Source organism: Phyllobates terribilis, unplaced genomic scaffold, assembly GCF_046119375.1.
Source record: "Phyllobates terribilis strain yellow unplaced genomic scaffold, ASM4611937v1 Scaffold_29__1_contigs__length_15306474, whole genome shotgun sequence".
Classification (NCBI taxonomy): domain Eukaryota; kingdom Metazoa; phylum Chordata; class Amphibia; order Anura; family Dendrobatidae; genus Phyllobates; species Phyllobates terribilis.
Genome location: NW_027362789.1, coordinates 7,647,588 through 7,672,082, shown reverse-complemented (window position 1 = coordinate 7,672,082; position 24,495 = coordinate 7,647,588). Strand labels below are relative to the sequence as shown.

Here is a 24,495-nt window from a genome sequence, read left to right as displayed (position 1 = left end):
CTCTGTTGGAGTTGTCATGCCCCTGGCCATATAGCTGCTCGGTGGCCCAGGAACTCTGAGCCAATGGACTGCAGCGTAGGCCGGCATTGCTCCTACTTTGCCTACCCTGCCTGTAGCGCGGTTCATCAACACGGCGAGAGCCCTCAGGCGTGCTCAGTGTCCGTGAACGGATGCAAGTGTCTGGACTGCTGGACTCAGGAAGTTTGGTAACCCTGATAAGCGCCAAACTCCCTCATTGGCTGGTTCCTGGGAAGGTGGTGGGTGTCCGGTGTATCCATGGGGACGCTAAAAAATGTCCTGTTGCCCGGGTGGATGTAAACGTGGACTGTAGCACCACAGCTCAGGAAGTGGGGGTCGTTAAAGACTTGTTGCACCTGACAATAATCGGACGGGACTGTGCATTATTCTGGGACGTGGGGGAAAGTGGTGACACCTGGTTGCTCAGATGACAGCCAGAACACCCCTGAAGAAACCTCGCCGCAGGCCGTAACCGAAGAGTTTCCCATGTGTGTTTGTGGGTGATGAGGATGGGGCAGCATCCCCTGATGCCAACATCCCTGAGCTGGAGGTGTCCGAGGGAAACTTTGGAACTGCCCAACTCAGGGATTTAACTCTTAAAGGGACATTTGATAATGTGTCTATACTTAACGTTGTTGCTCAAGAGCCGGGGGTGACACCAGATACCCATACTTTGCCGTCAATGGGGACTTGCTATACCGAGTCACCAAGGTGAGAGGGGAGCTCGTCGAGCATACAGTCGTAAGGTATTAGACATGGCCCATGAACATGCGTTAGGTGGTTGCCTGGGGGTAGAAAAAACACAGGAACTAATCCTCCAGAGGTTCTATTGACCCGGTTGTCACTGAGAAATTGTAAATTATTGTAGGTCCTGTCCCACCTGCCAGCTGACCTCCCCGGTGACACGCCTCCGGTGCCGTCACCTATTATTGAGGTGCCCTTTGATCGCATAGTCATGGATCTGGTGGGGCCCCTGTTAAAGTCCTCCAGATGGCATCAGTATATCCTGGTGGTACTCGACTATGCGACATGATATCCGAAAGCTACCTCCAAGTGTATAGCTCGGGAGTTGGTCCATTTTTTTTCTAGAATGGGGTTACCTAAGGAGATCCTAACTGATCAAGGGACCCCATTTATGTCAAAGGTGATGAGAGAGTAGTGCAAAACTCTGCAAATCACACAACTACGGCCCTCAGTCTACCATCCACAGACGGATGGCTTGGTGGAAAGGTTCAACAAAACCTTGAAGGCCATGTTAAAGAAGGTCGTAGAGAAGGACGGCCGAGACTGGGACTGCCTACTTCCATACCTTCTCTTCTCCATCAGAGAGGTACCACAGTCCTTTACTGGATTGTCCACTTTTGAACTGTTGGATGGCTGACACCCCAAGGACTCCTGGATGTGGCAAAGGAGACCTGGGAGGCGGAGTCTATACCCTACAGGAGTGTAATCGAACACGTGGCCCAAATGCAAGAGAGAATTGCCAGGGTGATTCCCACCATGAAAGAGCACCTCCTCCAAGCACAAGAGGCGCAATATAGGGTGTACAATAGATCAGCACGAGTGAGACACTTCAACCCTAGGGATCGGGTACTGGTACCTACAGTGGAGAGCAAATTCCTGGCGAAGTGGCAGGGCCCCTACGAAACCGTTAAAAAGGTTGGTGAGGTCAACTATAAACTCCACCAGCCAGAGAGAAGGAAGCCCTACCAGGTGTACGTCAACTTGATTAAGCCATAGCGAGATAGGGAACCCGTGGAAGCATCGTGTTTAGTGGCTGAGCCTGACGCTGATGTGAAAGAGGTCAAGGTGGCAGTCACTGTCACGTGCCCAAAAGCAACAGTGCAAAGAGTTGCTACAGTAAAATAAAGACCTGTTTTCGGAGTTGCCAGGACTCACTCGAGTCATAGAGCATGAAGTACTCACAGAGACTCATGTTCGTGTCAACCTAAAACCATATCGGAGCCCAGAGGCCTGCAGAGAGGTGATCTCGAAAGAGGTGAAGCGGATCCTGAACCTGGGAGTCATTGAGGAGTCCAAGAGTGGCTGGTCCAGTCCTATAGTCTTAGTGCCGAAAGCAGACGGAGAATCACGGTTTTGCAACAATAATAGGAAGCTGAACGAGGTCTTGAAGTACGACGCCTACCCAATGCCTAGATTAGATGAGCTTATTGAAAGGCTAGGACCCGCTCGGTACATCACCACCCTGGACCTCACCAAAGGATATTGGCAAATTCCCCTGTCCAAAGAGGCCAAGGAGAAGATGGCCTTCTCGATGCCAGACCGATGTTATCAATATGTCAGGATGGCGTTTGGGTTGCAGGGAGCTCCGGCCACCTTCCAGAGAGCCATGGACTGGATCTTAGCACCCCGCAAAAAGTATGCAGCGGCCTACCTAGATGACATCATCATATTCAGCCAGGACTGGGAAAGTATTTTTGGAAAAGTTCAAGCCATACTTGACGCCCTAAGGAAGGCGGCTTTACCATCAACCTGAAGAAATGTGCCATGGAGATTGAGGAAGCAAAGTATCAGGGCTACGTGGTTGGTAGAGGGGAAATAAAACCACAAATAAATAAGGTCGAGGCGATCCTGAACTGGCCACAGCCCCTCTCGAAGAAGCAGGTCAGGGCATTTCAAGGCATCGTGGGCTACTATCGAAGATTTGTCCCTAGCTTTGCCCTGATAGCAGACGGATCTGCTGAAAGGGATGAAGTCAGCTATGGCCAAGTGGTCCACGGAAGCTGAAGTGGCCTTCCAGGAATTGAAACTGGCCCTCTGTAAACAGCCAGTCTTGGTGGCGCCCAACTTCTCCAAAGAGTTTGTGGTCCAGATGGATGCATCGGATGTTGGGGTGGGAGCAGTCTTGTCCCATCAGATTAACAGAGAGGAACACCCTCTAATTTACAGTACAGACCAAAAGTTTGGACAAACCTCATTTAAAGATTTTTCTGTATTTTCATGACTATAAAAATTGTACATTCACACTGAAGGCATCAAAACTATGAATTAACACATAGTAAAGAAAAAGAAGTGGCCATCATTACATTTAGAAATGAAGGTCAGTCAATCTGAGAAATTGGGAAAACTTTGAAAGTGTCCCCAAGTGCAGTTGCAAAGACCATCAAGTGCAGCAAAGAAACTGGCTCACATGAGGACCGCCCCAAGAAAGGAAGACCAAGAGTCACCTCTGCTTCTGAGGATAAGTTTATCCGAGTCACCAGCCTCAGAAATCGCAGGTTAACAGCAGCTCAGATTAGAGACCAGGTCAATGCCACACAGAGTTCTAGCAGCAGACACAGCTCTTCAACAACTGTTAAGAGGAGACTTTGCGCAGCAGGCCTTCATGGTGAAATAGCTGCTAGGAAACCACTGCTAAGGTCAGGCAACAAGCAGAAGAGACTTGTTTGGGCTAAAGAGCACAAGAAATGAACATTAGACCAGTGGAAATCAGTGCTTTGGTCTAATGAGTCCAAATTTGAGATCTTTGGTTCCAACCGCCGTGTCTTTCTGCGAAGCAGAAAAGGTGAACGGATGGACTCTACATGCCTGGTTCCCACCGTGAAGCATGGAGGAGGAGGTGTGATGGTGTGGGGGTGCTTTTCTGGTGACACTGTTGGGGATTTATTCAAAATTGAAGGCATACTGGACCAGCATGGCTACCACAGCATCTTGCAGCCGCATGCTATTCTATCTGGTTTGCGTTTAGTTGGGCCATCATTTATTTTTCAACAGGACAATGACCCCAAACATACCTCCAGGCTGTGTAAGGGCTATTTGACCAAGCAGGAGAGTGATGGGGGTGCTACGCCAGAAGACCTGGCCTCCACAGTCACCAGACCTGAACCCAATCGAGATGGTTTGGGGTGAGCTGGACAGCAGAGTGAAGGCAAAAGGGCCAACAAGTGCTAAGCATCTCTGGGAACGCCTTCAAGATTGTTGGAAGACCACTTCCGGTGACTACCCCTTGAAGCTCATCAAGAGTGTGCAAAGCAGTCATCAAAGCAAAAGGTGGCTACTTTGAAGAACCTAGAATATAAGACATATTTTCAGTTGTTTCACACTTTTTTATTAAGTATATAATTCCACATGTGTTAATTCATAATTTTGATGCCTTCAGTGTGAATGTACAATTTTCATAGTCATGAAAATACAGAAAAATCTTTAAATGAGAAGGTGTGTCCAAACTTTTGGTCTGCACTGTACCTCAGTCGGAAACTGTCCACATGCGAGAAGAACTACTCTATAGTGGAAAAAGAATGTTTAGCCATCAAGTGGGCATTGGACACTCTGAGATATTGCCTGTTAGGTAGAAGGTTCAGGTTAGTGTCGGACCATGCCCCACTGCGGTGAATGTGAGAAAAGAAGGGGAACAATGCCCGAGTAACTAGATGGTTCCTAGCCCTACAAGATTTTAGTTTCCAGGGAATGCTGATGCCCTATCAAGGGTCTATTGTATGGTGGCAGAATGTGCCAAGGCCCCCGCTTTGGGCAGAAGGGGGGTATGTAAGGTTGCTACCGGACAGGTCGTGGACGGGAGGTATGTGTCCCCGAAGTACCAAGCTTCGGTGATGTAGAACCCGAAGAAGCAGGCTCCAGCACACATAGTGCTGAGAGGGAGTTAATGGGCTCGGATTAAAGGGCCGGGTTTTACGAGCAGCTGAAAAAGCTGAGGGAGGGGAACAGCTGCTCACCTCCAGTCCAGGTCTTATAAGGCCTGATTTAATACAGCTGCGCCTGTCTCAGTGTACTGTGTGTTGGGCAAGGTGAGCAGACCTTGCATGTGCTGCTCAGAGTCTTCTGGAGGCAGAGAAAAGCACTACATTTAAACGGCTGAAACCGTACTGCATATGGACGGGTTATTTTGAGTTTTGTTCTGTTATACCTTTTGTTCCAGAAAAAAGCCTGTTGTGTTTTGTTTTCCTGGTTGGTTTATGGACATTTAATAAACCACCAGTTTGTTTTTGAACCTGCAGGCTGCATTCCTGTGTGAAACTGCGCCTACCCAATAGCTGATCCGTCACAGCATGTACAAGGGGTGCGAAGCGGAGCCGTGCGTGTACGAGGTGTGCATAGCCGTGCGTGTACAAGGCGTACGTAGTAGAGCTTTACGTGTACGAGGTGTACAGAGCGGAGCCGTGCGTGTACGAGGTGTACGAAGTAGAGCCGTGTGTTGTGGTGTTTACAAGGCGTTCTTTATACTCCATTTAAAGTCTGGCAGTTGTGTGTTGTTCCAAACTATTCACACTTGGTCGCTGACCAATACCATACTACAAGGCCAGTACCTAAAACCGTGGTCATCAGACATATCAGATATTACTGCAATACTAATCCATAAATTTTTAGGGAACGTGTCAAATATTCCCTCACCTACTGTACTCACCCATCCTTTGTAGATTGTGAGCCCTCGCTGGCAGGGTTCTCTCTCCTCCTGTACCAGTCGGTGACTAATTTTTGTTCAAATTATTGTACTCGTTGTTTGCTATGTATACCCTTTTACACATGTAAAGCGCCAAGGAATTAGTGGCGTTATAATAGTAATTATACTCCATTTAACCCCTTAAGGACTGAGCCACTTTTGTGGGTTATTGACCAGGCTATTTTTTTTCAATTCTGACCACTGTCACTTTATGAGGTAATAACTCTGGAACGCTTCAACGGATCCCACGGATTCTGAGACTGTTTTTTTTCTTTTTTGTGACATGTTGTACTTCACAACATTGGTAAAATTTCTTTGAAATGACTTGCGTTTATTTGTGAAAAAACAATGGAAATTTGGCGAAAATTTCGAAAATGTCACAATTTTCATACTTTGAATTCCTATGCCTTTAAATCAGAGAGATATTTCACAAAAAATAGTTAATAAATAACATTTCCCACATGTCTAACATGTCTACTTTACATCAGCACAATTTTGGAACCAAATTTTTTTTTTTTATTAGGTAGCTATAAGGGTTAAAAGTTGACCAGCGATTTTTCATTTTTCCAACAAAATTTACAAAACCATTTTTTTAGGGACCACATCACATTTGAAGCGACTTTGAGGGGTCTATATGACAGAAAATACCCAAAAGTGACACCATTCTAAAAACTGCACCCCTTAAGGTGCTCAAAACAACATACATGAAGTTTATTAGCCCTTCAGGGGCTTCACAGGAATTAATGGAATGTGAATGGAAAAAAATGAACATTTTATTTTTTCCCACAAAAATTTTATTTTGTCCAAAATTTTGCATTTTCACAAATCTAACATGAGAAAATGGACCATACAATTTGTTGTGCAATTACTCCTGAATACGCTGGTATCCCATATGTGGTGGAAGACTAATGTTTGGGGTCACGGCAGGGCGCGGAAGGAAAGGAGCACCATTCGACTTTAGCAACAAAAAATTGGCTGGAGTCGGTAGTGGACGCATTGTTGCGTTTCAAGAGCCCCTGATGTGCCTAAATAGTGGAAACCCCCTACAAGTGACCCCATTTTGGAAACTAGACCCCTCAAGGAATTTATCAAGATATGTGGTGAGCACCTTGAACCCACAGGTGCTTCACAGAAGTTTATGACGTTGAGTCAAGAAAATAAAAAAATCTTATTTTTACCACAAAACTTCTGTTTAATGCTCAAATTTAGCATTTTCAGAATAGTAAAAAGAGAAAATGCACCATACCATTTGTTGTGCAATTTCTCCTGAATACGCTGATACCCCATATGTGCTCCGTACACCTCGAACACACACGGCTCCGCTCCGTACACCTCGTACACACGCGGCTCCGCTCCGTACACCTCGAACACACACAGCTCCGCTCAGTACACCTTGTACACACATGGCTCCGCTCCGTACACCTCGTACACCCATCTCCTCTCCGTACGCCTCATACACATGCGGCTCCGCTCCGTACACCTCGTACACACGCGGCTCCGCTCCGTACACCTCATACACACACGGCTCCATACGCCTCGCACAGACGCGGCTCCGCTCCGTACGCCTCGTACAGACGCGGCTCCGCTCGCCTCGTACACACGTGGCTCCGCTCCGTGCGCCTCGTACACACCCGGCTCCGCTCCGTACACGCGTGGCTCCGCACACCTCGTACACGCGCGGCTCCGCTCCGTACTCCTCGTACACGCGCGGCTCCGCTCCGTACTCCTCGTACACGCGCGGCTCCGCTCCGCACACCTCGTACACACGGGGCTCTGCTCCGTACACCTCGTACACACGGGGCTCTGCTCCGTACACCTCGTACACACGGGGCTCCGCTCCGTACACCTCGTACACACGGGGCTCCGCTCCGTACACCTCGTACACACGGGGCTCCGCTCCGTACACCTCGTACACACGCGGCTCCGCTCCGTACACCTCGTACACACGCGGCTCCGCTCCGTACACCTCGTACACACGCGGCTCTGCTCTGTACACCTCGTACACACGCGGCTCTGCTACATCCACACTGTAAACCCCTTCTGACCCCACACATAAACTTCAGCTCATCCAGCACCATGACAACCAGCACAGCAGAGTCCTGCATCCACTGAGGCCCCTGATCATGTGACCCCTGACTCCTCCCCTCCTGTGACCTCATCACAGCTCCTGTGCGCACAGAGCAGCCATATATGTGGTGGCGGCTTTGCAGGTGGAGGTATGTGGGGACCCCCCATTACTGGGCGCAGGGGACATTAACCCCTTCAGCACGGAGACTCTTTTGGGGTCTTGTGTTGCCCCTTTATAAGAATCATAAGGTTTTTGTTCTGTTTCCTGTAATACATACGACCCAACTATGGAGACAGGAAGGGAGGAAACGTATTGTTCTCATAGTACAGGACCCCTTTATTGCCCCCACAGCGTAATGCCCCCATTATGCCCCTTATGCAGGATGTATGATCCCCCACACAGTGTAATGCCCCCCTTATGCAGGATGTATGATCCCCCACACAGTGTAATGCCCTCATTATGCCCCTTATACAGGATGTATGATGCCCCCACAGTGTAATGCCCCCATTATACCCCTTATACAGTATGTATGATGCCCCCACAGTGTAATGCCCCCATTATACCCCTTATACAGTATGTATGATACCCCCACAGTGTAATGCCCCCATTATACCCCTTATACAGTATGTACGATGCCCCCACACAGTGTAATGCCCCCATTATACCCCTTATACAGTATGTATGATGCCCCCACACAGTGTAATGTCCCCATTATGCCCCTTATGCAGGATGTATGATGCCCCCACAAAGTGTAATGTCCCCATTATGCCCCTTATGCAGGATGTATGATGCCCCCACACAGTGTAATGCCCCCATTATGCTCCTTATGCAGGATGTATGATGCCCCCACACAGTGTAATGTCCCCATTATGCCCCTTATGCAGGATGTATGATGCCCCCACACAGTGTAATGCCCCCATTATGCCCCTTATGCAGGATGTATGATGCCCCCATAGTGTAATGCCCCCATTATGCCCCTTATACAGGATGTATGATGCCCCCACAGTGTAATGCCCCCATTATACCCCTTATACAGTATGTATGATGCCCTCACAGTGTAATGCCCCCATTATACCCCTTATACAGTATGTATGATACCCCCACAGTGTAATGCCCCCATTATACCCCTTATACAGTATGTATGATACCCCCACAGTGTAATGCCCCCATTATACCCCTTATACAATATGTATGATGCCCCCACACAGTGTAATGTCCCCATTATGCCCCTTATGCAGGATGTATGATGCCCCCACACAGTGTAATGTCCCCATTATGCCCCTTATGCAGGATGTATAATGCCCCCATTATGCCCCTTATGCAGTATGTGTGATGCCCCCACAGTGTAATGCCCCCATTATGCCACTTATGCAGGATGTATGATGCCCCCACACAGTGTAATGCCCCCATTATTCCCCTTATGCAGTATGTATGATGCCCCACAGTGTAATGCCCCCATTATGCCCCTTATGCAGTATGTATGATGCCCCCCTCAGTGTAATGCCCCCATTATGCCCCTTATGCAGGATGTATTATGCCCCCACAGTGTAATGCCCCCATTATGCCCCTTATGCAGTATGGATGATGGCCCCACACAGTGTAATGCCCCCATTATGCCCCTTATGCAGGATGTATGATGCCCCGCACAGTGTAATCCCCCCATTATGCCCCTTATGCAGGATGTATGATGCCCCCACACAGTGTAATGCCCCCATTATGCCCCTTATGCAGTATGTATGATGCCCCCACATGGTGTAATTCCCCTTATGCAGTATGTATGAGGCTCCCCCACAGTGTAATGCCCCCATTATGCCCCTGTGATCAGGTGACCTGAAGTAACGCACAGACAAACCCTCTAACTGTATGTTACTTTATCTACTGACAAGGATGATGGTCTGGACACATATAGGCCATTATGCTCTCAGGCGTGGAACACATTACTACGAGTGGCACGACAGCAATCAGTTTATCTGGTGTTTCAGTGTAAAGCGCGTCACTTCCGGACATGCACACTAGGGGATGGACATTATCGGACCTCTAGCTCACGAGAAGTAGCGCAGAATCCATTCTATATGTCTTATAACAATTCACCTTTAGGAATCAGAATGGGTTTCCTAGTATGGGGAGGGGTTTTTGATGAAGAGGGATATTTATTAGTGTTTAGCGAGTATGTTCTGTCCGAGTACGCTCGGGCCGAGCTCCGAGTACAGCTGCTCGGTGATATGTTTGAATCACTCCCGTGTGCATGATTTGCGACTGTTTGGCAGCTTTATTACATGTGAAGAATGTGTAAGAAATAGACATTCCTCACATGTAATAAAACTGTCAAACAGTCGCAAATCATGCACACGGGAGCGATTCAAGCATATCACCGAGCAGCTGTAAATACTCGGAGCTCGGCCTGAGCGTACTCGGCGAAAGGGTTAACAGAACATACTCGCTCATCACTAAAATTTATACATGGACACCTGGCTATTAGGCACACTTTGCTGAACATCATGAATTATCGCTGTATCAAGTCTCCTGATGAACCTGTTGGGAAAATGCATTGAGGCAGATTATTGAACCATTCTCTGATGACTGTCATACCCTTTCCTTTATATACACTGTGTGCAGAATAATTAGGCAGGTTGTATTTTAGTGGATTATTTTTATTATTGATCAACAACTATGTTCTCAATCAACCCAAAAGACTCATAAATATCCAAGCTTAATATTTTTGGAAGTTGGAGTGTTTTTTTTTTAGATTTGGCTATCTTAGGAGGATATCTGTTTGTGCAGGTAACTATTACTGTCCCGAATTATTAGGCAACTTAATAAAAACCAAATATAATCCCATCTCACTTGTTTATTTTCACCAGGTAAACCAATATCAGTGCACAAAATTTAGAAATAAACATTTCTGACATGCAAAAACAAAACACAAAAAATTAGTGATGAATATAGCCACCTTTCTTTATGATGACACTCAACAGCCTTCTATCCATAGATTCTGTCAGTTGCTTGATCTGTTTTTGAACAACATTGTGTGCAGCAGCCACCAAAGCCTCCCAGACACTGTTCCGAGAGGTGTACTGTTTTCCCTCTCTGTAGATCTCACATTTTATGATAGACCACAGGTTCTCTATGGGGTTCAGATCAGGTGAACAAGGGGGCCATGTCATTATTTTTTCTTTTTTTAGACCTTTACTGGCCAGCCACGCTGTGGAGTAGTTGGATGCATGTGATGGAGCATTGTCCTGCATGAAAATCATGTTTTTCTTGAACGATACCGACTTCTTCCTGTACCACTGCTTGAAGAAGTTGTCTTCCAGAAACTGGCAGTAGGTCTGGGAGTTGAGCTTCACTCCATCCTCAACCCGAAAAGGGCCCACAAGTTCATCTTTGATGATACCAGCCCATACCAGTACCCCACCTCCACCTTGCTGGCATCTGAGTCGGAGTGGAGCTCTTTGCCCTTTACTGATCCAGCCTCTGGCTCATCCATATGGCCCATCAAGAGTCTCACTCATTTCATCAGTCCATAAAACCTTTGAAAAATCAGTCTTAAGATATTTCTTGGCCCATTCTTGACGTTTTATCTTATGTTTCTTGTTCAAAGGTGGTCGTTTTTCTGCCTTCCTTACCTTGGCCATATCCCTTGTGATATTTGATACTCCAGTAACGTGGCAGCTCTGAAATCTGGCAAAACTGGTGGCGAATGGCATCTTGGCTGCTTCACGCTTGATTTTCCACAATTCATGGGCAGTTATTTTGCGCCTTTTTTGGCCAACACGCTTCTTGCAACCCTGTTGGTTATTTGCCATGGAACGCTTGATTGTTCGGTGATCACGCTTCAAAAGTTTGGAAATTTCAAGAGTGCTGCATCCCTCTGCAAGACATCTCCCAATTTTGGACTTTTCAGAGCCCGTCAAATCTCTGTTCTGACCCATTTTGCCAAAGGAAAGGAAGTTGCCTAATAATTAAGCACACCTTATATAGGGTGTTGATGTCATTAACACCCCTCCTCATTACAGAGATGCACATCACCAGATTTACTTAATTGGTAGTTGGCTCTCAAGCCTATGCAGCTTGGAGTAGAACAACATGTATGAAAAGTATCATGTGATCAAAATACTCATTTGCCTAATAATTCTGCACACAGTGTATAACTTGAGACATATCTAGTTCTATTTGTAACATACCTGGCGGCGTCCTTGCATGGTGGTCCATTTCCCACTGTGCAAGAGGGCGCACTTGATCTCCTGTCCAGAATGTCTCTCTGGCTTCCCTCCATGCTGTCTGTTTGTGTTTGTCTGTTTCTGCTGCTTAAGGGCGGCGCCCGATCACTTCCTGCCTTTTGTACCTGCTGTGGGTCACACCCCTTGTGCGTCCTCAGCCTATCGCTGTCTGTCTCTTGGTATATAGGTCAGCAGCTCCCTTCTATCCCTGCCTGAGCATATGTGTTTCTTTCAGTGTGTGCTTGCACTCTGAAGTTGCCAGGTCCCGTTCCTGTTTCCCTGTCCGCCTTTCCTGGAGGCTGTATTTCCAGGCCTGTCTGAACTGTGTCCTGTATTTCTCCTGCCTTGCGGTGTCAGCTCCCGTGTCTGAACTGTGTCCTGTATGTCTCCTGCTTTACGGTATTAGTTCCCGTTTCTGAACTAAGTCCTGTTTGTCTCCTGCATTACGGTATTAGTTCCCGTGTCTGAACTAAGTCCTGTATGTCTCCTGCTTTACGGTATTAGTTCCCGTGTCTGAACTAAGTCCTGTATTTCTCCTGCCTTGCGGTGTCAGCTCCCGTGTCTGAACTGTGTCCTGTATGTCTCCTGCTTTACGGTATTAGTTCCCGTGTCTGAACTAAGTCCTGTATTTCTCCTGCCTTGCGGTGTCAGTTCCCGTGTCTGAACTAAGTCCTGTATTTCTCCTGCTTTGCGGTATCAGCTCCCGTGTCTGAACTTAGTCCTGTTTGTCTCCTGCTTTGCGGTATTAGTTCCCGTGTCTGAACTGAGTCCTTTCTGTGTATCTTGTTCCTTCCGCCTTCTAGGGGCCGATTACCTAGACCCGCTCCTGTATCTTGTCTGTCCTGTCTGAACACGCTCCTTGCCTGTTCGTTCCGCCTCTCTGGGGGCAGTATTCCCAGACCCGCTCCTGTATCCCGCTGCAGTGTCGGTCTCCTCCGTACACTCAGTTCCAGTCTGAACTCTCTCCTATCCTTTACGTGTTTTGCCTCTATGTCCGTTCCCTTCCTCTTTCTGCAGAGTCTGAACTCGTACCTAACTCCTGCCTGTTGTCTCTGTACTCCCGTTTGTGAGTTTGTGGTCCACTCGCTACTTCACTGCAAGTACCCTGTGGGTGTCTGGCTCTGTCTTTCCCTTCCTGTCTGTTCCGTGTGAACAGAGTCCTGTCTTGCCCTGCTTCTGCCCGCTGCTCTGGCAGTCCTGTCCTGCCCTGCTTCTGCCCGCTGCTCCGGCAGTCCTGTCCTGCCCTGCTTCTGCCCGCTGCTCCGGCAGTCCTGTCCTGCCCTGCTCAGCCTTGTCTGCACTCTAGTTGTGCTTGCCTGTACCCCTCTGCCTGTATTGTTCCTGAATCCCGGTGTGTACTGGGTCCTATCCCGCCTGTGTTCCTACTTGCTAGTGCCTCCCCGTCTGCACTCTATCTGTGCTGACCTTTACCCCCCGGCCTGCATACCCGCCTGCCTGCATACCCGCCTGCCTGCATACCCGCCTGCCTGCATACCAGTCTGTTCCTGTATTTCCCTGTGTGGGTCAACAGCCGTGTCCGGGGTCTGTCCTGGAGTAGCACCTGGTCCCTCTGCTCGGTTCCTCCTTGGTGCTCTGGCGTCGTATGCCGTCGTGCCATCTTGGTCGGATCGGGCAGATACTTAGTTACGCCCCTCCAGGTATTCACTCTCCGGCACGGTCCAGTGGAATCACTACCAATCACATGCACACGCCGCTCTAGCCCGGGCGTGTGCATAACAGCATGCTCAGGCCATGGTTCCCGTTGAGCCCCACGGCCTTCGCTCTCTGAGAAGTTTTTTCCAGCGAATACATGCATTAAAATAAATAAATATATATTTTTTTTCCTTTAGCTGAGTTCCAGGCGAATTGCGCACTCGTCCAGATGGATCTATCAGCTCTCGTTCCTGCGGATCCGCCACGTTACTATGGGGATCCAAAACAGTGTCGTGCATTTGTGGAGCAATGCATGCTACACTTTAAGGCCTACCCTCTCTATTTTCCTTCCGATTGGGCTAAAGTGGCCTTTATTATGTCTTACCTGGCGGGGGATGCCTTGGAATGGATCAACCCCCTATATGAGACACAGGATCCGATCCTCCGGGACCTAATGGCCTTCCTGGTGGCCTTTCTAATGGTCTTCGATGATCCTAACCCGGAGGCTCCTGCTGAAGCTTCACTTCCCAATATCCCGGAGCAGCCCCAATGGGTAATGTGTGTGGGTAGCGTAATAGTTCTCCAGCCCAATGAGACTACTGCCCACCCAGAATCCTCACAGGGTGACTACGCTTTCCGGAATACTTCTCCCAACCTCAAGAGGCAGTCCAGATGTGCTAGACTTAGAGGCAAGCAGTCACGCCTGGGTCTGTCCTCCCTGAGACCTCCTGAACCCTTCGGGGTGCTACCTGGTAGCGAAAGGACAGAGACTCTCCTATACTCTGTACCTGATACCTCGCTCGCTTCGTCCAGTGAGTCCAACCTAGTGTACTCCGAAGCAGAGGTTACTCCCGCGTCTCTACACCCCTCCGACCAGGCGGAGGACCTCCAGTTGTGTTTAGAACCCTTCGGGGTGCCACCTGGTGGTGAATGGACAGAGACTTTCCTATATCCTGGACCTGATACCTCGCTCGCTTCGTCCAGTGAGTCCAACCTAGTGTACTCCGAAGCAGAGGTTACTCCCGAGTCTCTACACCCCTCCGACCAGGCGGAGGACCTCCAGTTGTGTTCAGAACCCTTCGGGGTGCCACCTGGTGGTGAATGGACAGAGACTTTCCTATACTCGGTACCCGATACCTCGCCTGCTTCCTCCAGTGAGTCCGACCTAGTGTTCTCCGAAGCAGAAGTTTCTCCCGAGTCTCTACACCCCTCCGACCAGGCGGAGGACCTCCAGTTGTGTTTAGAACCCTTCGGGGTGCCACCTGGTGGTGAATGGACAGAGACTTTCCTATTTCCTGTACCTGATACCTCGCCTGCTTCCTCCAGTGAGTCCGACCTAGTGTTCTCCGAAGCAGAAGTTACTCCCGAGTCTCTACACCCCTCCGACCAGGCGGAGGACCTCCAGTTGTGTTTAGAACCCTTCGGGGTGCCACCTGGTGGTGAATGGACAGAGACTTTCCTATTTCCTGTACCTGATACCTCGCCTGCTTCCTCCAGTGAGTCCGACCTAGTGTTCTCCGAAGCAGAAGTTACTCCCGAGTCTCTACACCCCTCCGACCAGGCGGAGGACCTCCAGTTGTGTTTAGAACCCTTCGGGGTGCCACCTGGTGGTGAATGGACAGAGACTTTCCTATTTCCTGTACCTGATAACCCGTTTATTTCTTCCTGTGAGCCTGACAAGATGTACCTCGAAGCAGAGATTACCCTCAAGTCTCTGTTCCCCTCCAACCCAGTGAACGACTGGTCCTCGAATTCCCTGCGGAAGATTCTGGCAGGCCTGAAGAAGAGGGGGCGTAAGGGGGGAGGTACTGTAACATACCTGGCGGCGTCCTTGCATGGTGGTCCATTTCCCACTGTGCAAGAGGGCGCACTTGATCTCCTGTCCAGAATGTCTCTCTGGCTTCCCTCCATGCTGTCTGTTTGTGTTTGTCTGTTTCTGCTGCTTAAGGGCGGCGCCCGATCACTTCCTGCCTTTTGTACCTGCTGTGGGTCACACCCCTTGTGCGTCCTCAGCCTATCGCTGTCTGTCTCTTGGTATATAGGTCAGCAGCTCCCTTCTATCCCTGCCTGAGCATATGTGTTTCTTTCAGTGTGTGCTTGCACTCTGAAGTTGCCAGGTCCCGTTCCTGTTTCCCTGTCCGCCTTTCCTGGAGGCTGTATTTCCAGGCCTGTCTGAACTGTGTCCTGTATTTCTCCTGCCTTGCGGTGTCAGCTCCCGTGTCTGAACTGTGTCCTGTATGTCTCCTGCTTTACGGTATTAGTTCCCGTTTCTGAACTAAGTCCTGTTTGTCTCCTGCATTACGGTATTAGTTCCCGTGTCTGAACTAAGTCCTGTATGTCTCCTGCTTTACGGTATTAGTTCCCGTGTCTGAACTAAGTCCTGTATTTCTCCTGCCTTGCGGTGTCAGCTCCCGTGTCTGAACTGTGTCCTGTATGTCTCCTGCTTTACGGTATTAGTTCCCGTGTCTGAACTAAGTCCTGTATTTCTCCTGCCTTGCGGTGTCAGTTCCCGTGTCTGAACTAAGTCCTGTATTTCTCCTGCTTTGCGGTATCAGCTCCCGTGTCTGAACTTAGTCCTGTTTGTCTCCTGCTTTGCGGTATTAGTTCCCGTGTCTGAACTGAGTCCTTTCTGTGTATCTTGTTCCTTCCGCCTTCTAGGGGCCGATTACCTAGACCCGCTCCTGTATCTTGTCTGTCCTGTCTGAACACGCTCCTTGCCTGTTCGTTCCGCCTCTCTGGGGGCAGTATTCCCAGACCCGCTCCTGTATCCCGCTGCAGTGTCGGTCTCCTCCGTACACTCAGTTCCAGTCTGAACTCTCTCCTATCCTTTACGTGTTTTGCCTCTATGTCCGTTCCCTTCCTCTTTCTGCAGAGTCTGAACTCGTACCTAACTCCTGCCTGTTGTCTCTGTACTCCCGTTTGTGAGTTTGTGGTCCACTCGCTACTTCACTGCAAGTACCCTGTGGGTGTCTGGCTCTGTCTTTCCCTTCCTGTCTGTTCCGTGTGAACAGAGTCCTGTCTTGCCCTGCTTCTGCCCGCTGCTCTGGCAGTCCTGTCCTGCCCTGCTTCTGCCCGCTGCTCCGGCAGTCCTGTCCTGCCCTGCTTCTGCCCGCTGCTCCGGCAGTCCTGTCCTGCCCTGCTCAGCCTTGTCTGCACTCTAGTTGTGCTTGCCTGTACCCCTCTGCCTGTATTGTTCCTGAATCCCGGTGTGTACTGGGTCCTATCCCGCCTGTGTTCCTACTTGCTAGTGCCTCCCCGTCTGCACTCTATCTGTGCTGACCTTTACCCCCCGGCCTGCATACCCGCCTGCCTGCATACCCGCCTGCCTGCATACCCGCCTGCCTGCATACCAGTCTGTTCCTGTATTTCCCTGTGTGGGTCAACAGCCGTGTCCGGGGTCTGTCCTGGAGTAGCACCTGGTCCCTCTGCTCGGTTCCTCCTTGGTGCACTGGCGTCGTATGCCGTCGTGCGACCCTGGTCGGATCGGGTGAATACTTAGTCACGCCCCTCCAGGCATACACTCTCCGGCACGGTCCAGTGGAATCACTACCAATCACATGCACACGCCGCTCTAGCCCGGGCGTGTGCATAACACTATTTAATGCATCAGTGTTCTTTTTTGATATAGATCAGGGTTAACTACGGCTTCTGAGGGAGAGCCACAGTTGAGTGGGGCGCCATTATCGTTCCTTAGGGTGCCAACCTCCGTGGCCAAGCAGGATAGGGTATGGTAGTGACTGTATCAATTATTCAGCATCATTGTTTACATCTGTTTATATACAACCACAACAAGCCATTCAGCTTGTAATTTTGCTAGTTTTAAGTATATATATTGTAAGGTAGCGCTATTCATCATGTTGGGGTGCACTCACTTCACCGGGTCAATTAAAGCACACGTGCAACGTTTTCCGGTAGTCTAAAGTCCATCAGTTTATTAAACATCATAAACTGCCTATAACATAGTCCATCTCAGTGGCTCGCAGGAATGTTACACATGTAATGTCCTAGAGCCTTTTCAGTGGCAGCTATGCCCGCTTGGCTTCAGATACAGCCTTCAGCAAGGTAACAACATCAATGTCCATTTCAAGCACCGATTTTACCTTTGCCGGGTCTAGCAGCTTCCATCAGCTCTGTTCTGTTCCTCCAGGCCTCGTGCCTTCCAAGGCTAATGGTGTCCGAGACACAGGGATCAGGTCTATTGACCCCCCTGTGTTTCAAAACCACCCGGATATATATATCCCTCTGTTCGCACAGGACCTGTGATGATGTCACAGTATATATACAGTACAGACCAAAAGTTTGGACACACCTCATTTTTCTGTATTTTCATGACTATGAAAATATTCACACTGAAAGCATCAAAACTATGAATTAACACATGTGGAATTATATACTTAACAAAAAAGTGTGAAACAACTGAAAATATGTCTTATATTCTAGTCATCAAAGCAAAAGGTGGCTACTTTGAAGAACCTAGAATATAAGACATATTTTCAGTTGTTTCATACTTTTTTGTTAAGTATATAATTCCACATGTGTTAATTCATAGTTTTGATGCCTTCAGTGTGAATGTATAATTTTCATAGTCCTGACAAATATTTAAATGAGAAGGTGTGTCCAAACTTTTGGTCTGTACTGTGTATGTATGTGTGTATATATATATATATATATATATATATATATATATATATATATATATATATATGTGTTGTTAGTCCAGTTTTCAATGCATATCTATATATATAATCGTCTTATCCCGTCTGTCTGTCCAGGAAATCCCGCGTCGCTCATTGGTCCAGCAGCGGCCAATCAGCGCCGGGGGATTTCTAAAAAAAGATGGCGGCCGTTAGCGGCTCATCTGCGGGACGGAGCTGAGCGGCGATGCAGCCGGGAGATGAGCACCGCGAGGCGCTCATCTCCCGACCGGCAACAGCAGAAGGAACCCGACCGCCGGACCCATCTGCAGGACGGAGATGCAGCCGGGAGATGAGCGGCGCGAGGCACTCATCTCCTGGCCGGTAGCAGCGGAAGGACCGCCGGCGCCGCTAACCTTCATGCGGAAGGGAGGACCGGGGAGCGGCGCTGCGGGTCGGGATACTTCTGCTGCGAGCGCCCGCTCATGTCCCGGGTTCTCGCAGCCTAAGCACCCGCACAGGCAGCGCCGCTCCCCGGTCCTCACCAAGACGATTCGATGATTGGTCGTGGTCTTCGGACCTGACCAATCACTGATCTTAGCGCAAAACTTAAACACCGCTGTGCTGATTGGTCGCCGACGCTGCCCACGACCAATCACTGATTTGGGCGCCAAATTTAAATATCGGCCGCGACCAATCACCACAGCGGTGTTTAAATGTGGAGCCAAGATCAGTGATTGGTCGCGGCCGATATTTAAATTTGGTGCCCAAATCGGTGATTGGTCGCGGCCTATATTTAAATTTGGCGCCCAAATCGGTGATTGGTCGCGGTCAGCTTCCGCGACCAATCAGCACAATAGTGTTTAACTTTGGCGCCAAGATCAGTCATTGGTCGCGGGCCAAGACAGCGACCAATCACCGATTTGTGCGGCAATTTTAAATAGCATCCGCGACCAATTGGATGTCAGCGCCGCTGCCTGTGCGGATACTTCCGCTGCAAGAACCCGGTGTTATGTTCTGCTACCAGAGCTAAGGAAAGAGAGGAGATCTGTCCCTACGATAGAACTCAGCTTGATCCCTACGATGTAACAGGGAACCTGATCCTGCGATCAGACCTGCTAAAGTCCTCAGCTAGTCTGTACGGAGACCTATAGATGTGGGGAAGGAATCCCTACAAGTACTAGGGACTGGGAGCAAAATGGACACCTCCTAACAGAAATAGTAGCAGACAGACAAACAAACAAAATATATAGAATACAGAGGTCCGAAGACCAAGCAAACTAACAGAGTTAGATACTGAGCACAGGCTAGCTAAAGAGTAGTAATACAATGAAGTCCAGCAAAGCCAGAAGGGCGGAGCAGGACTAAATAGGCCAACAAGGTCATGTGACCAGCAATAGAAAAAACCTAAGAGCAAGGTTCTAACAGTACCCCCCCTTCTAAGAGGATCCTCCGGATCCCCTAGGACCAGGCTTATCAGGAAATCTCCTGTGAAACGCTCTGATAAGTCTGGACGCGGAAACATCATCCGACCTCACCCATGAGTTATCCTCGGGTCCGAAACCTTTCCAGGCCACGAGATACTGCAAACTACCTCTATACCGTCTAGAATTAAGGATGCGAGAAATTTCATATTCCCCGTCCTCCACCACCGGAGGAACAGAGGCAGAGGCGTCACAATCCGACACAACAGCTTTTTTCAACAGAGAGACATGAAACACCGGATTAATTCTCCAGGAGGTAGGAACCTCCAACCTAACAGCAGATTGGTTGACAACCTGAAGCACCTTAAAGGGCCCTACAAACTTGGGACCCAATTTCTTAGAAGGAATCCTCAACCGCAGATTCCTAGAGGACAACCAAACCATGTCACCAACAGCGAACAAAACCTCCTGTCGTTTCCTATCAAAGTAGTCTTTAGATTTTCTGTTAGCCTCCTGAAGATTACCACGCACATCCGTCCAAACTCTCTCCAAATCGCCGGAAAAATTCTCCTCCTCAGGCACGGCAGATACCAACTTGGAGAACGACCCAAACGACGGATGTCTCCCAGAACAACAAAAAAAAGGCGAACAACCAGCAGAAGAAGATGTATGATTGTTCAGAGCAAATTCAGCAAGTGGCAGAAACTCAGACCACCCCTCTTGATTGTCTGCCACAAAACAACGCAAGAACTGCTCAACATCCTGGTTTTTCCTTTCTGTCTGGCCATTAGATTCAGGATGATATCCGGATGAGAACGACAAATGAACTCCCAACCTGTCACAAAAGGCGCGCCAAAAACGAGCCACGAACTGAGGTCCCCTATCAGAAACAATGTCAGTAGGAACGCCATGAAGTCTGACAATTTCCTTGACAAAGGCCTTAGCAAGAGTCTTAGCGCAGGGCAGTTTGACGAAGGGAACCAAGTGACACATCTTGCTAAAACGGTCCACGACCACCCAGATGACAGTAAAACCCTCAGAGGGGGGAAGGTCAGTTATAAAGTCCATAGCCAAATGTGTCCAAGGAGCACTGGGAACCTCCAGAGGGCAAAGTAACCCCGCAGCAGGAGTATGTGAGGACTTAGATCTAGCACATATAGTACATTGACGCACCCACTTAATGACTTCCTTCTGCCATCCAGGCCACCAAAAACTGCGACCCACCAGTCTCTTGGTCTCAGAGATTCCGGGATGACCTGCCAACCGAGATTCGTGACACTCAACAAACAAATCTCTCCTAAAGGTCCCAGGCACAAACAACCTCCCATGGGGAGTGTTAGATGGGGCATTCTCCTGTGCTTTAAGAATCTCATCTTCCAAAACAGCTATCACAACACCTTCTTGTAAAATGTTCTCCTCTTTCTCAGCACCGACTATGGGAGAAAAACTGCGAGACAAGGCATCCGCCTTAACATTCTTAGTACCTGGGATGTAAGTAACGGAAAAATTAAACCGCGAGAAAAACAGTGCCCACCTAGCCTGACGGGCATTCAGGCGCTTGGCAGCATCAAGATAGATCAGATTTTTATGATCCGTAAAAACCTGAACGGGAAATTCAGCACCTTCCAAGAGGTGGCGCCAGTGTTCAAATGCGAGTTTAATAGCCAATAATTCCCGATTACCAATATCGTAATTCAGTTCAGTCTCCGAAAATTTTCTTGAAAAAAAGGCACAGGGATGTACTCCATCCCCGTTATCCTGAGACAATACTGCGCCAACCCCCACAGAGGAAGCATCAACCTCAACCAAAAACGGCTTAGTCACATCAGGCTGCATAAGGATGGGAGCAGAGGTGAACCTCTCCTTGAGATACACAAAAGCTTCAATGGCCTCAGAAGTCCACTGAACCGCATCAGCACCTTTCCTGGTGAGATCGGTCAGAGGTTTGACAATAATAGAAAAATTTTTAATGAATTTTCTATAATAATTGGTGAAACCCAAAAACCTCTGTATAGATTTCAAACCAATAGGCCTAGGCCATTCCTGCACAGCTTGAACTTTCACCGGGTCCATCTCAAAACCTTCGCTGGAGATAATATAGCCCAAAAAACTAATTCTCTGTACAGCGAACTCACATTTCTCCAGCTTAGCAAAAAGCGAATTGTCAATTAATAACTGTAATACTTCACGTACGCTCCGCCAATGAGACTCCAGATCCGGCGAATAAATCAAAATGTCATCCAAATACACAACCACATTTTTGCCAATCAAAGGTCTAAGGATGTCATTAATAAGATTCTGAAAAAATGCAGGAGCATTAGTAAGACCAAAAGGCATAACCAGATTCTCAAAATGACCCACAGGAGTGTTAAAAGCAGTCTTCCATTCGTCACCCTCCTTCATGCGCAACAGATTGTATGCCCCCCGAAGGTCAATTTTAGAGAACCACTTGGCCCCCACTAACTGGTTAAACAGATCAGGAATCAATGGCAGTGGGTAAGGATTGCGTACAGTAATTTTGTTAATCTCACGAAAATCCAGACAAGGACGTAAACCGCCGTCCTTTTTTTTTACAAAAAAAAATCCAACAGTCACAGGAGACTTGGAAGGCCTAATGTGACCGGCGGCCAAGCTTGTCTGTATGTATTCCTCCAAAGCCTTTCTCTCAGGAATAGTAAGATTAAATAAACGACTCTTAGGAAGAGTCGCTCCAGGAACAAATTCAATAGTACAATCATAGTCTCTATGGGGAGGCAAAACCTGCGATTCCTTCTCAGAAAAAACTCTCCAAAAATCCTGAATAGGAACAGGCAATTCCCCCCTATCCACAGCAGCAATACGCCTGTTACAACACTTGTCATAACATTTATGGCTCCAGGATTTAATTTCATTGGTAGACCAATCCAGTACAGGATTGTGCAATTTTAACCAGGGCAATCCCAACACCACCGGAGAAGGCAAGTTATTCAAAACTACCAAATCCAATTTCTCATGGTGAACACCATTAATAGTGAGAGGAAATTCACAGACCTTGAGAGTAACATTCTTCAAAGGGGAGCCATCCACAGAAACCACAGCAATGGGGGATGACAAAGGTTCGGGTTTTAAATTGAGTTTTTCCAAGAATCCCCCATCAATTACATTCAGAGTAGACCCACAATTGACAAACACCCGAAATTCCATTAATTTTTCCTGAGCAATAGTGGAAGCAGCTAAAAATACACCCTTGGAATTTAAACAGGCAATACGGGCATGACTGACCATTTTTTTTTTCTTTCTTCATACGAAGCACACAGCTTTTAATGAAATGACCAGAATTTCCGCAATAGAAACACAAACCTTCAGAAAATCTGCGGTCCTTTTCTTGAGAGCGAGGTGCCATCGCTCCAATCTCCATCGGCTCTCCACTGTCAGTACACACATTCTCATGACCAGAAACTGACATAGCAGAGGATTTGCTCTCATTAACCCTTGCACGCAGTCTCCTATCCACCCGTATAGCTAATTGCATAGCCTGTTGCAAATCTTCAGGTGTGGGATAAGCAATTAGCAGGTCTTTAACCCTTTCACTAAGCCCAGCAAGAAACAGACTCTTCAGAGCAGAATCGTTCCACCCTATTTGAGTAGACCACCGACGGAAATGAGTACAATATTTTTCCACATTACCTGATCCCTGTCTCAAACGTCTCAACTCAGTCTCAGCAGATGAGACACGGTCAGGATCATCATATAATAGCCCCAAAGCAGAAAAAAAACTATCCACTGATCTAAAGCATGTATCACTAGGTTGCAAAGAAAAGGCCCACTCCTGAGGCTCTTTGCGCAAAAGTGACATTATGAACCCTATGCGCTGGGATTCATCCCCAGAGGACCTAAGTCTCAAACGAAAATACAATAAGCAAGCATTTTTAAATGAAAAAAATTCTTGGTGTTCACCAAAAAATAAATCAGGCAAACGTACCTTAGGCTCCAAGAAATGTGCTCCAGGACAGTTACTCACGTGCTGATGGAGCTCGGCCACCTCCAGAGAGAGTCCCTGCAGGCGTTTAGCCAAATCCAGAACCGACACCATGATGGAACAGAAAAATCTTTCCTTAGAGAATTTGCAGGCTGGACTTACTGTTTTGTTCTGCTACCAGAGCTAAGGAAAGAGAGGAGATCTGTCCCTACGATAGAACTCAGCTTGATCCCTACGATGTAACAGGGAACCTGATCCTGCGATCAGACCTGCTAAAGTCCTCAGCTAGTCTGTACGGAGACCTATAGATGTGGGGAAGGAATCCCTACAAGTACTAGGGACTGGGAGCAAAATGGACACCTCCTAACAGAAATAGTAGCAGACAGACAAACAAACAAAATATATAGAACACAGAGGTCCGAAGACCAAGCAAACTAACAGAGTTAGATACTGAGCACAGGCTAGCTAAAGAGTAGTAATACAATGAAGTCCAGCAAAGCCAGAAGGGCGGAGCAGGACTAAATAGGCCAACAAGGTCATGTGACCAGCAATAGAAAAAACCTAAGAGCAAGGTTCTAACACCCGGGACATGAGCGGGCGCTCGCAGCAGAAGTATCCGGACTCGCAGCCCCGCTCCCCGGTCTTCCCTTCACACCCTAGCCGCTGATGTCCCCACTGTATCCGCATGGTGTTACAAAGGTCCGGAAATTTGTGTTAAAAATCGCTGATTGGTCGCTGGCGCTGCCCGCGACCAATCACCTATTTGGGCGCCAAATTTAAATATCGGCCGCGACCAATCAGCACAGCGGTGTTTAAATGTGAAGCCAAGATCGGTGATTGGTCGCGGCCGATATTTAAATTTGGCGCCCAAATCGGTGATTGGTCGCGGGCTGCGCCAGTGACCAAGCAGCGATTTTTAACACAAATGTCCGGACCTTTGTAACACCATGCGGATACTGTGGGGACATCAGCGGCTAGGGTGTGAAGGGAGGACCGGGGAGCGGCGCTGCGGGTCGGGATACTTCTGCTGCCAGCGCCCGCTCATGTCCCGGGTGCTCGGAGCGGAAGTATCCGCACAGGCAGCGCCGCTGACATCCATGC

At 48.4% G+C, this 24,495-nt stretch overlaps 1 protein-coding gene across 1 annotated transcript in view; it reads left to right on the top strand.

Annotated features, from left to right (window-relative positions):
• Window positions 1-7,567: 7,567 nt before the first annotated feature.
• Window positions 7,568-24,495, top strand: part of LOC141178695 (oocyte zinc finger protein XlCOF7.1-like) — a 45,628-nt gene continuing 28,700 nt past the window's right edge. Inside the window, exon 1 of the mRNA XM_073660579.1 lies at window positions 7,568-7,653. The gene's annotated coding sequence lies outside the window, so the exon portion shown is untranslated. The remainder of the gene's footprint in view (window positions 7,654-24,495) is intronic.